General features: G+C 36.0%; 1 long non-coding RNA gene across 1 annotated transcript in view; it reads left to right on the top strand.

Moving 5' to 3' along the window:
• The first annotated feature begins 4,407 nt into the window (after window positions 1–4,407).
• Window positions 4,408–13,713, top strand: part of LOC101721901 (uncharacterized) — a 46,065-nt gene continuing 36,759 nt past the window's right edge. The window contains exon 1 of the long non-coding RNA XR_002387845.2: window positions 4,408–9,564. This is a non-coding gene — a long non-coding RNA (uncharacterized LOC101721901). The remainder of the gene's footprint in view (window positions 9,565–13,713) is intronic.

Consider the following 13,713-nt stretch of genomic DNA (forward strand, 5'->3'; position numbering starts at 1 on the left):
TTCTGTACAGCAAAGGAAACAGTCAAGAGACAATCTACAGAATGGGGTAAAGTATTTGTAAACTATATATCAGGGACTACTTTTCAAAATGTGTAAGGATCTAGGGGTGGGGATTTAGCTCAGTGGTTCCACCACCTGCCTCCCAAGTGCAAGGTCCAGAGTTTGATCCCTGGTATCAAAAAAAAAATTTTTTTTTGTAAGGATCTAAATAATTCAGCAATGTGCAAAAGACTCACACATATGTTCCTCAAAAGAAGATATTCTGGTTTGGACTTTTAATGTCTCCCCCAGTGCCGTGTATTAAAGACTTGATTGTTAGCCAGAGGCACAACTTGGAGGTAATGGAACCTGTAGGAAGTGGGACTTGAGGAGATCTAGGAAGGAAAACTAGGTCATTGGGGGTCATGCGTACCCTTAGAGGGGAGAGTGGAGCCCTGACATCTCTCTCACTTCCCTTCTGCCACGAGATCAACAGTTTTCCTCTGCCATGTGCTTCTGCTTGACTTACTGCCTGTTCAAAAGCCCAGAGCTACAGGGCTAAGTCATAATGTACTGAAACTCCTGGAACTGTGAGCCAAAATAAACCTTTCCTTCTTTTAAGCTGATTATCTTGGGTATTTTGTCACAGCAATGGAAATTGGACTAACATATGTAAGAAATCAACCTGGTAGGAATGCCTAACTGGAGGGGGTGGATGGGGATTAAAGACAAAAGACACAAAGATAATTTGCAAGAGGGGCCAGGGGACTCTTGTCTCTAGTGGACAAAAAGCCCTGGATGTCTGGCTCACTTTACTTTTATTGTACTTAGAAAAGGGAGCAAGCAGTCCTGTGAAGTCAGAGTGACTCCCACCCAAATTCCATTCCCAGAGTTAAAACCTTCTTTACTAAAAAGACAAGGTTAATTAACCACAACCTATATTTTGTCTGTTCTGTTCCTAATTCAAGAATGCTTTAGGGCCCGGGATTTAACTCAGTAGCACCACGCCTGCCTCAAAAGCTCAAGGTTCTGAGTTCAATCCCTGGTACAGAAAAAAAAAAAATGCTTTGTGTTTTTCTTCACAAGCCTGGCCTGCATCAATGTGTAATGAGTCCATAGCAACTACACGTCCTCTCATGTAGCCCCTTTACCTCAATCTAACTATGTCACCAGTAAATATCGACAGCTCTGGGTGTTCAGGGCCTTTGCTCGTTCAGTGTTGTGTGCATGAGCATTGGTCATCCTAGCTCCCCGTATCTCTGTCTCTTGAACTCTGTCTGTTTTTCTTCTCACCTTAAGACCTAGCTCTGAGCAGGAGATGCCAACCTACTGCAGGGCCTCTGATACCTAGTGTCAGGGCAGTGCCAATCAGAACCACAATGAGAAATCATCTCCCTTCTGTTAGAATGGCTAATATCAAAATGACAAAATGTGTCAGTTGTTAATGAGCATGTGAGAAAAGGCAGCCTTTACACACTCTAAGGGAATGTAAATTAGGAAACCTATTATGGGAAACAATGTAGAGGTTCTTCAAAATTTTTAAATGAGAAAGAGAAGGGAAAGAGGGAGAGAGGGAGAGAGAGATAGAGGTGGACAGAATGAACATGGAATAGTATTCAGCCATAAAAATACCAAATTCCTGTCATTTTTCACAACATGGATTAACCCAAAGAGTGATGTTAAATGAATAAGTCAGAAAACAAAAGACAAATACTGTATGATCACACTAGTATATGAAATCTTAAAAAGTTGATTTCAATAAGAGCACAATAGTGGTTATGAGAGATGTGAGTTGTTAAGGTAGAGGAAGTCAAAAGATGCATGATCATAGGTAGAGGAACGTTTTTAAAAAAAGAATGTCCATAATTGGCAAATAAGGATAGAAAGTTGATAAGTGATTGCCTGGGGCTGAGGGATTTGATGGGGGATAGCTGGGGCTGAAGAGAAATTGAGGACTAACTACTGATGGCTATGGGGTTTCTGTTTTTAGTGATGAAAATGTTCTAAAGTTGACTGGAATGATGGTTGCACAACTTTGTGAAAACCACTGGATTTTATGCTTTAAATGGATCAATTGTGTGATATATGAATTATATTTCAGTCTATTTCTAAAATGCCAGAATTTAGCTGGGCATGGTGGTGCACACGTGCAACCTCAGTACTCAGGAGGCTGAGGCATGAGGATCACAAGTTTGAGGGAGCCTGGGCGATTGAGCTTAAACCTGTCTCAAAGAATAAAAAAGGCTGGGGCTCTGGTGTGACAAACTGTGGGTTCAATCCCCAGTACTGGAAAAAAGCCAGCATTTTACCTGTTCCTTGTTTGCTTTTATTATTACTTTAATAATTGATGCATGTTTTATTTTTACACACTTTATATATCTTCATACTCATTTTAATGTAAATACTGAGTCATTTCAGTGCAGCTAGTCATGAACATATTTCTTTTTAGAGTTTATTTTTATTAGAACATGTTTGCAGTATGTGTTTACATTTCTTGTGTAGAGTTAGTTATGTACATAATATATCTTCTTCTTGTTTTTAGTACCAAGAATCAAACTTAAGGTCTCACATTTGCCAGGCAGGTGCTGTACTGCTGAGCTACTTTCCCGGCCCATAATGTATCTTAATTATTTTTCCTAGCCCCTTTTCCTCCACTCCCTCCCCCTACTCCTTCCTTCCATCTCTTGATTCATTTACCATTTGAAAAAAATCCCCCTACTTCCTACTGTCTTTATTTTCCTCATTTATATTTTGGGTTTCACATATAAGAGATACTTTGTGATATTTAACCGTGTGTCTGATTTATTTCACTCAACGTGATGGTCTCAAGGTGCATCCATTTTCCTACAAATGCTTTAAGTTTACATATTTCTTAATAGAAATGTATAATGTTTCAGTATAATATGTTGGAATATAGATTTAATCTCTGAATTGAAAAATACTTTGTAGTGGGTGTGAAGATTTAAAGAATGTTTATCTTGGAAATGAAGATCTTATTTCTATGTAAATTCTGTCTTCATTCAGTCACACATGTATACCTAGCCAGGATGGATGAATCTTAACCAGAAATGTGTATTTCTTCCCTTCTTACAACAGAATCTACATTGATTTATCTTATTTTCTGAACTATTTCAGTTTTGCATTGGAGTAACAATATAATGGGCAGCTAATCTGTTAGGTATTTGGGAAAGGCATTTCATTTGTAAAACTAGAAAGCTACCAAACAGGGAATTTGGAAGGAAGGGTTCTTATTTCTCATATAAAGTCTGCCTCAGAGAGTTTGATATGAATCTCCATTTTTAGAAGCAGGTATTTGGTGTCTACTCAGGAAATCTGGAACCTGATCAAAGATCTGTGAGCTGCTTAAACTGAGGAATGATGCTTAAACTCCTTTAACAGCTGCTTAAACTGATGAATTACTGTTGTGTTGAGACTGGTCTGCAGTCTCAGGGTTTGTTTAGGCAAAGTCTTCTTGGGCGTAGAGGAGCAGCCATTGGTAAAGCAGCAATGATCCATTGTGTGCGTGTGTGTGTGTGTGTGTGTGTGTGTGTGTGTGTGTGTCCATTTTAAATCTCATGAAAGGGACTTTAAAGGTGTGATCAGGTCTCAGAAGAGGATAATCCAAAGTGGATCTCTAGATTTCTTAGGGACTAAGAGGAAAGAAAGGCCATCAGAATGGGTGAAATCACTCAGATAAAGGCAATTGCAAGTGAGAACAGCTGTGGGCACAGAAGTACCTCTGCACATGAGGACTATGCAAAATCATCTCAACAGCAGAAGCCAGGTAGAATGCAATCACTCTTTAGTTTTGACTGGCATGATCAGAAGCCACATGTAGGCAGGCAGCTGAGGGGACCGGGGAGGGATAAAGAGAAGGACCTGCTTTCCACTCTGTTTGCAAATTGTGAATCCTTAGCATCTTGTAGGTAATTAACTCCAAGTTCTGATGTTTGACAATTCCATAGGACTGGATAGTCTCTTTCAGTGCTTCGTGAGTTGAAGCAACACTCAGACCTTTTATTATTTGAGAATCATGTTTTCACCATTGGGTGGGAGAAGAACATGTGATTATCCAATTTAAAAGTGATAGAGATTGATGTTGCCTCCCGAGTATATCTCAGGAGTCAAAAATAGTAGATGTATGAATCAAAATTTTGTTTGAACTTTTTTGCTTATATAAGTCTATTCATACGATTTTTCAAAATCTAAAATATTTCACTGTAAAATATCCACCCAACAGTCATTTACTTAATATGTGTGGTTTAAGTTTATTTTTATCAAAATTTCTGTTGTCTTGGTATTTATTTTTTGATATGATTTTTAATATTTTATATGACATTTTCTGAAAAATTCAGTGCACATTATTCATTGTTTTTTCTATAATCATTATCAAAGTTAATACTGTTAATACTGAAAGGATAATCCAGGGATTAAGTAGAATTTTTTTATATGATTGCTAAATTATTGATAAGGGCAGGAGATAGACCCTTTCTGGTGATTAATACTCTTAGTTGATTAATACTCTTAGTTGATTAACACTCTTACTTTAAAAAAATTTTTTTGAAAGCACTTCTTGCGATTATGTTAAGATTTAGGAATTACTTTTAAAAGCACTTCTTTTGATTATGTTAAAATTTAGAAACTACTTTCTGAAGTCTTTATTCTTTTTTTTCCTCCCAGTGGAAAGGAATAGACCCTATTTTGTAAGCCTGACTTCTTGTACTTTCATGGAGTCAACAAGCCATAAGTGGCCGCTCCTTCAAGAAGCAACAGTTCTTCCTAGGAGTGAAGTTAAAGACATCCCATTACAATGACTTTTTATTGTATTATTACATGATATAAATGGCAATATGCACCATGACTGGAAAAGAGTTATTTGAGAACTCAATTTTATTTGATACTGGCATAGTGACAGACATATGTATCATTGTATTACAACTAAGAATCCAAAAACAAGCCCACATATTTAGTCAATTGATTTTCAGCAAGCATTATAAAACAATTAAATGGGAAGTCTTTTCAACAAAGAATGATGTTAGGACAACTGGAATCTACATGCAAATGAATAAAGTTGGATTCCCACTAAAATACTATGTATAAAAATTAGGTCAATATAACAGCCAAATGTAAGAAATAAAGACACAAATCTTTTAGAAAAAAATATAAGTATAAACCTTTATGATCGCACTAGGCAATAGATTTTTAGATAAGTCATCAACAAATGAATAGTAAGGGCTGTTCATGAGTGGTTTCTAGGGTTTGTTGATATCCAGTTGATATTTGATGCTATTGTTGTGGATGAATTTACCACTGCAGCTAAGGTAACATGGCTGGCAGTTGGTTTTTCTCTCTATGCCAGTACTTGGATTGCCTGAGGGTTATAAACAATACCATGGCTCGCTCCTAAAGAATGAGGCACTGGGCCAAAGAACTTGCAAATCCTAGCACAAAAAACAAACAAGAAACCAGAAACATGAAAAGAAAAGGCAACAAAATGCCTTAAGAAACTCCCAACTTCCCCAAAACCAGTTCAGGGGGCATTGAAGGCAAGAAAATCATAAGGTACACAGCAGATAGGGTTGAAAGGATATCAATGGAGGTGAAACAGTCCAATAAGTGCTTGGTGAATTTAAAGATGATATAACTAATCAGATAATTACCCTAATGAAAAAAATGGTCAGCAAGTCTAGAGAAGACAGTCATAAACAGCTAGTGAGCTGAAGAGATGTAAAACGTGAATGCCCAGCATAGAAAAGAATGGGAGTTTATAAGAAGGCTCCAAACAAATTCAGGAGATTAAAAACATGAGTGAAAGTAAAGGTAGCAGAAGTGACCAACGTGAAGACAGACTGTCAAGCCTAGAGAACAGGGCTCTGGTCAATGATCAGTTAATAAGAAATACCTTAAAAACAAGAAGAAACATGAAAAATGGATTTAACAGCTCCTAGATGACTCAAAGAGGACTAATATAAGAATAATTAGAATGAGTGAAAAATCAGAAGACAGCATAAAGCATATAAAAAAACCTGTTAATACAAGTAATAACAGAAAACTTTTCAGACATCAAAAAAGAGTAACACACAGATAAGAGAAACATATAACCCTGAATACCCATAATCAGAAAAAAACACAATGAAGACAGTCCTATGAGTGAAATTTACAGTGGTGAATTTCCACATCAGAAAAATAGAATGAGCCCAAATAAATAACCCAATGAAGCATTTCAAAGTCTTAGAAAAACAAGAACAATCCAAATCCAAAACAAGTACAGGCATGGAATTATAAAGATCAGAGCAGAAATTAATGAAATGGAGACTAAGAAAAATACAAAGAATCAATGAATCAAAGAGATGGTTCTTTGAAAGAATAAATAAAATAGACAAACTCTTAGGAAATCTTTCTAAAAAACATGAAAGAAAAGACAAAAATTAATGCATTTAGAAACGAAAAAGGTGAAATCACAACAGACACTGCCAAAATCCAGAAACTTATTAGCAACTACTTCACAAACATATGTGCCAAAGAATTGTAGAACTGAGAGGAAATGGAAACATTCCTAGATACATATGAATTACCAAAACTGAACCAAGAAGACTTAAAAATCTCAAACAATCAAATAACAGGCAGAGATTGAAGCAGTAATTAAAAAACTACTATGAAAAGCCCAGAACCTGATGAATTCACAGCCAGATTCTACAAGGACTTCAGGAGAAGATCTAACAACATTCCTCAAACTTTTTAATTAAAGAAAGAGAAGGAGTACTTGCAAAATCATTCTCAGATGCTACCATTACCTTCATCCCAAACTAGACAAAGATTAAAAAAAAATTTCTCTAATGAACATAGATGTAAAGATCCTTAATAAGATACTGACAAACAGAATGCAACAAATCACCAAAAAGATCATATACTATGACAAAGTAGGCTTCATTCCAGGGATGCAAGAATGTATCAACACATGCAAATCAATAAATGTAATTCATCACATAAATAAAAGGAAAAAAATCACATGATCTTCTCAATAGACACAGAAAAACCTTTTGACAAAATCTAACAACCATTCACGATAAAAACCCTGAAGAAACTAGGTATAGAAGGACATTATTTTAACATGATAAAAGCCATTCATTACAAACCTACTGCCAACATATTTTTTAAAGGGGAAAAGTTGAAAACTTTACCGCTAAAATCAGGAAGACTAGAATTTTCATTATCACTACTATTCAACATAGTTCTTAAAACATTAGCCAGAGCAATCAGACAAGAGAAAGAAACAAAAGGGATATGCATAGGAAAAGATGAAGTCAGAATATTATTTGCAGATGACACCATTCTTTATTTACAATATGCAAAAATCTCCACCAAAAGACTCCTAGAATTGATAACCAAATTCAGCAGTGTAACTGGATACAAAATAAACACACAAAAGTCAACAGTACTTTTCTATACAAATAATGAGCTCATTGAAAAAGCAATTAGGAAAACTATACCATTCAGAATAATTAATTCTGAAAATTAAATGCCTAGATATTAACTAAGGAAATGAAAGGCCATTATAATGGAAATTACATATGATTGAAAAAGGAAGTCAAGGAAAAATTTCAGAAAATGGAAAAATATTAGGACTGGGGATTTAGCTCAGTGGTGCCACCATCCCGAGTTCAAGCCCTGGTACCAAAAAAAAAAAAAAAAAAGAAAAATATTCCCTGTTCCTGGTTAGGCAGAATCAACATCAGAAAATGGAAAGTGAAAAAATATCCTCTGTTCAGAAAATGTAAAATTATCCCATTCCTGGTTAGGCAGCATCAACATAATCAAAATGGCTATACTTCCCATAACTGATATACAGATTTAACACAATCCCAATTAAAATAAAAATGTCATTTCTCACAGATCTAGTGAAAACAATCCTAAAATTTATATGGAATCAGAAGAGACCCAGAATAGCCAAAGAAATCTTGAGTAACAAAAACAAAGCAAGTGGTATCCAATCCCAGACTTGAGTTATGTTATAAAGCTACACTGATTAAAACAGCATTGTAGTGACATAAAAATAGGCATATAGGTCAATGGAACAGAATAGAAGAAGCAGAAAAACCCTAGGCACATATGGCTATTTGATCTTTGACAAAGGAGCCAAAAACATACACTGGAGGAAAGATAGCCTCTTTAATAAATGGTGCTGGGAAAATTGGCTATCCACGTGCAGAAGATTGACTCTAGACCCATACATCTCATCATGTACTAAAGTCAAAATGAATCAAAGTTCTAAATGTTAAAACAGAAACAATCTACTGGAAGATAAAATAGGTACAAGCCTTGAAGACACAGGCATAGTCAAGGACTTTGTGAACAGAACTCCCATGACACAAGAAATAATACTGAGAATCTACAAATGGAATAATATCAAATTAAAAACTTCTGTACCACTAAAGAAACAACCAAGAGAGTGAAGAGACTATCTACAGAATGGGAAAATATTTTTTTCCACTATTCTGCAGAGGACTAAAACTAGAATAAATAACTAAAAAAAATCATACCCCCCCCCCAATAAAAGACCAAATCAAAAAATGGGCAAGTGAAATGAATAGGCACTCAGAAGAAGCACAAATGGCCAAAAAAAAAAAAAAATGCTCACCATGTCTGACCATCAGAGAAATGCAAACTAAAACTATACTGACATACCATCTTACCCCCAAAGGAATGGCTATCATCCAAGAATCTAATAATAACAAATGATGGTGAGATATGGGGAAAAAGGAACTCTTACACTGTTGGTGGGAATGTAAAGTAGTACAACCTCAAGGAAATCAGTGTGGCTACTCCTCAAAAAACTAAAAATAGAAATTCCATTTGACCCAGCTATCTCCCTCCTAAGTATCTTCCCAAAAGAGTTAAAATCATCATATCACTGGGATACACGTATACCCACCCATGCTTATAGCAGCACAATTTATAATAGCTAGATCTTGGAAACAGTGTGTATGTCCATTAACAGATGGATAAGCAAAATGTGGTACTTATACTCAATGGCGTACTACATTGACACAAAAAAGACAAGCTTGAGCCCTTTGTAGGTAAATGGATGTAACTTGGGAACATAATGTTAAGTGAAATAAGTAAGACACACAACCTCAAATATTGCATGCTTTCTCTTATATGAGAAGCACAAATAATAAAATAGAAGAGAGACAAATATAAAATAGGGAGAAGTTCAAATACTTCCTCAAACTACAAATTCCATTCTTTTAAAAACATTTCAATATATTTATGCTAATTGATTTAATTTAGGGTTATCAGTTCATTCAAAAGAATGATTTGCGTTCTCTGTTTCTTTTTTGGAAGAATCTTTTAGGTTTATGTATTCTGAGTAATTACTGTGAAGATAGTGGTACACAGTGTAATAACTATTGTTATTTTATTATTTGATTATGAAATTTTATTTTATTTTTTCATAAAATAGACAGCAGTTGGAGTGGGAGGACTGATATTCAAGGTGGAGAGAATAATATGAGAAGCACAGAGATTGGAAATAATGGACATCACTTGAATGAATTGTATCTAACAATGGAAAAGCAAGTAATTGTGAGTATATAGGGGATATCAAATTAAAGGTAACATTTAATTTTTAAGAAGCTCAATGGGAGAAAAGCTGTTTCTTTTTATTCTCTCAGTTGGTTCTCTTTTTTTATTCAGACAACATATCATCATTAAAACAGACTCATTTGAACACACCTCCCCACGTTATAATCATTAAAGATAGTGCTTCATTAATAATGTTGAAATACCCTTTTAGCAGAAATAAGATTTTTTGCATTATGAGCCAAATAAATATGTCCAAAGATTGGATGCCAGTGGGCAAAGACATGGGCTTTTTATCCTAACTTAGGCAGTCTGAAGAAGGAAGGGAAGAGTAGTCCTCTTCATAATGTGAGTGTGAAGATATACAGGTAGGAAGGCATAAATTCAAATATCAAATCCAAATTCGAAGGAGAAGGAGAGGCAAGTTCAACACAAACTACAGTGAATTTTGAATGATTTTTGCAATTCCTTTTGAGTATTCATTCACCAGCTGTTCTGTGTCTCCAGGAAAGTGTGTGGTACATAGGTAGGGAACTGGTTTTCATATACAGGTTTGAAACAGATGCCCGGAGTTTGGTACATTTTGACTCATAATCACCTTTCTACATTTATATTCTTTTTGGGAGTAGGGAAAGGGATTAAAAAAGAATTAAGATATATTAAATACATGTACCAACTCCCCATGATGAAAGTAATCATTTTGTACTGTATACATATACTAATAAAAAATAAATTTATACTTGTTTCTAATATATTTCTATAGAAATGGAAGTTGGAATTTTGTGATCACTAACAATGCTCTGAAGGGAGAATTTTATTCAATAACTTGAATAAAAATGGTTTAAACAGGCAGGAGTTTATTTTCTTACTAATTTTACTTCCCATTGAAGCTCTTTGGTCCATGGTTGCAAGATGTTGTCATGGGCTGAATTTCCCCCAACCCCACCTCAAGATTCAAATTTTAATGTCCTAATACCTAGAACCTCATAATGTGATGATATTTGGAGATTTGGAGACAGGACTTTTCATGAGATGATTAATTAAAATGAGGTTACATTCATGGACCATAGTCCAATTTGACTAGTGTCCATTTAAGAAGAGGAGATTAGGACACAGACATACTCAGAAGGATAACCATACACAGACACAGTGACAAGTGGGCCATCTGTAAGCCAAGGAGAGAGGACTTAGGAGAAACCAGCCTCTTCAACACTTTGACTGGTGTGCAGCCCCCAAAATTGCAAGATAATGAATGCACTTCTGTTGTTTCAACTGCTTAGAGGTATTTATGTTAGTCTTAGCAAATCAATATAGATGGCCACTGGTGAAAAAGAAGAGACACGTCGATCTTAGAGACCCAGAATACTGTGTTCAGACATAGTCCTCACAACATGTGAAATTGTCATATATGATAAAAGTCAAGGAATGATGTTGAAATAAATTTGTTCAATCCTGACCTATTATTTAAACCAGAAGAAGTTCCAGATAGATTAATGAATTTAGTAAAGAAATCAGCTCAAAAAATTCAAAAAACAAACCTCAATAAATTTAAAAAATAATTTGGGGATTATCCATATGTATGATATAGAAATCTGTGATAGAAAAAATTGTTGATATAAAATTTAAGAACGTACATGCAACAAAAGTATTACAAATTCAAGTGACCTTACCAAATGAGGAGGTGTATGCTTATAATTCCAGCTACTTTGCAGGCTGAGGCAGAAGGATTTCAAGTTCAAGGCCAGCCTCTGAAACTTAGTGAGACCTGTCTAAAATTTAGAAAAAAAGATGTGGGAGGTGCTGTGGACATAGCTCAGTTAAAGAGTGCTTCCTTAGCATGTGTGAGGCTCTGGATTCAATCCTTACTACTACCAAAAGAATAAAAAATCAAGACACCAACAAATCAGTAAAACAAACATTTGTAATCCCATGAGAGAAAAGGACCTTGGTATCCAAACTATTAAAATCTCTAAGAAAAGTACAAGTAATAAAAATATTGGTGATGGATATAGTTGGTTCAAAACTAGAATTATAAATGACCAACATAGAAAAGATCCTGAAACTCATAACTAAGAAATTAAAAATTGAAATTGAAATGTGATACCATTCTTAGCCAATCCAATTGGCTAAGATTTAAATGTTTGAAATTACTGATGTGGTAGACTCTTCAGACTTTCATCACAGACCCATTGGACTCCTGATATGGATTCTCATGGGACACTGCAGTGAGTTCCAGACCTTCAGCTGAATCCTTTGGATCTCCAGTGTGCAGAGAGATCCTCTGCACTCTTCCAGATCTGACTCTGTGGATGGGCATTGCATAAAGACAATTTTGAGGACTTCCAGGAAGATGGCAGAGTGGAAAACAGCAGAGGAACAACCTCTCTGAGATTTGATATATAGCAGAAAGTAGCAACATGAGGAAGAGAAGAAGGAGGAAAGTGGATCCCTGGAACCCAGCAAGGATCTGAAGTGAGAATTGAAGCCCACAAGGAGAGCAAAGAGAGAGACCTCAATGCAGAAGAAGGAGGTGGTGAGCAGCACTTTCTCCCTGAGCCCTGACTTGCTGTATGGGAAGGGTGGCTCAAATCTGTAGATGCATGGTGACTACTGGTGACCCCTGAGGCTTCCACAGAGAAATGCACCAGTGGAATGGAGCAGTGGATGCAGCAGATGGCATTGAACCTGAATGGTTCAGACATCTCCCGGAAGAGGGCGATTGGCCGGTATCCACCTTGGAGAGAGGCCACTTGAGCTCAGTACTGAGAGCAGCTGCAGCCTGGCTCCACCTAGTGGCTCCCAGGGTCAGGGTGAGGCAGAATCAAGTTTAAATCAGCAGGAGGTCAAGGAGCAGAGTTCAGGCTGACAGGAGGAACACAAAATGTTGCAGGTTGAACAAACTGGGCTCCAGCCTCACAACCAGAAACCAGCCTGAACTTCAGTATTGTTTTGGAATCATGGAAAGAAATGCACGGAGACACAGAATTCGGGTAAAATAATAAAAGGCTTTACTTGCAAGCAGGCAGGACTGCCAGAAAACTGGTCTGGTCAGTTTCCCCCCTGTGTTCTTTCTCTATCACCTTTTATACTTTTGTATAACACAACTACTTTAATAGCTAATCTACTAAACTTACTTTAAACTTTTCCCTATCAGTATATCTAAAAGTGGAGGCTGGGATTATCCACTTTACAGCTGGCTTACTCCAATTAATCCACATAGATCTGGGCTCTGTTTGTCCACTCTGTTTACCAATAACAGCAGAGACAAGCCCTGAAGTGTACATTTTTTCTTCCTTTCTTCTTCTTTTTTGTTTTTGTTTTGTTTTGTTTCTTCTTCATTGTTCTTGGTTCTTGTTTTTATACAAGTGCAAACATTGTTTCTAGTTTTCTTCTTGTTGTTCTGTTCTGCTCTTGTTTTTATTTCTTCCTTCTCTCTTTCCCTCCTGTCTTCTTCACCAGCTTCCCAAAGTTCATGTAATCTTCCTTTTTCCTCTAGACTTGCTTCTAATCTCTCCTTTTTCTTTATTTCGTACTGGGGATCAAACTCGGGTCCTTGCACTTGCAGGGCAGGTGGTGGAAACACTGAGCTAAACCCCTGGCTCTTCTTTTTCTATTACTCTATTTTTTCCCCTACCCCTTTTTAAATTTTCTCCCCTGAAGGAAGGGACAAGTAAAAGAGTGAAAATAGAAGGAAAAAATAGGAACAATGCTTTTGTACATAGGAAGGGGAGGGAGATTATGGGGAGGAGAGATTGGGATAAAAGAGGTGAGATGTATCATGTACAAGTGCAAATTCCCTATGAGTGCTATCATTATGCCTAAAATGTATCAATAAATGTTTTGCTATTAAAAAAAAAACAAAAACAGTGCAATTAAAGACACTCATGAAAAAGATTTCTAGAACTGCTTCAGAAAGTATCAAGAAAATGGGATAAGTATGTTCAAAATGAAGGGAAATATTTTAAAGAGATTAATGGAAATGTTTATTTTATTGTAATAATGTTTTTTAAAAGTAAACATTTGCCATATATTTATCATACTACATATTGTTTAACAGGTGCAGAATTTCAGTTTGGCAAGATGAAACATTTCTGAAGATGGGTAATAGTCGCACAACAATGTGAATGTACCTAATGCTAGTAAACTATACAC

The sequence above is a fragment of the Heterocephalus glaber genome, unplaced genomic scaffold (assembly GCF_053883595.1).
Source record: "Heterocephalus glaber isolate CG9 unplaced genomic scaffold, H.glaber_assembly_v1.0 deba00000768, whole genome shotgun sequence".
Taxonomy (NCBI): Eukaryota; Metazoa; Chordata; class Mammalia; order Rodentia; family Bathyergidae; genus Heterocephalus; species Heterocephalus glaber.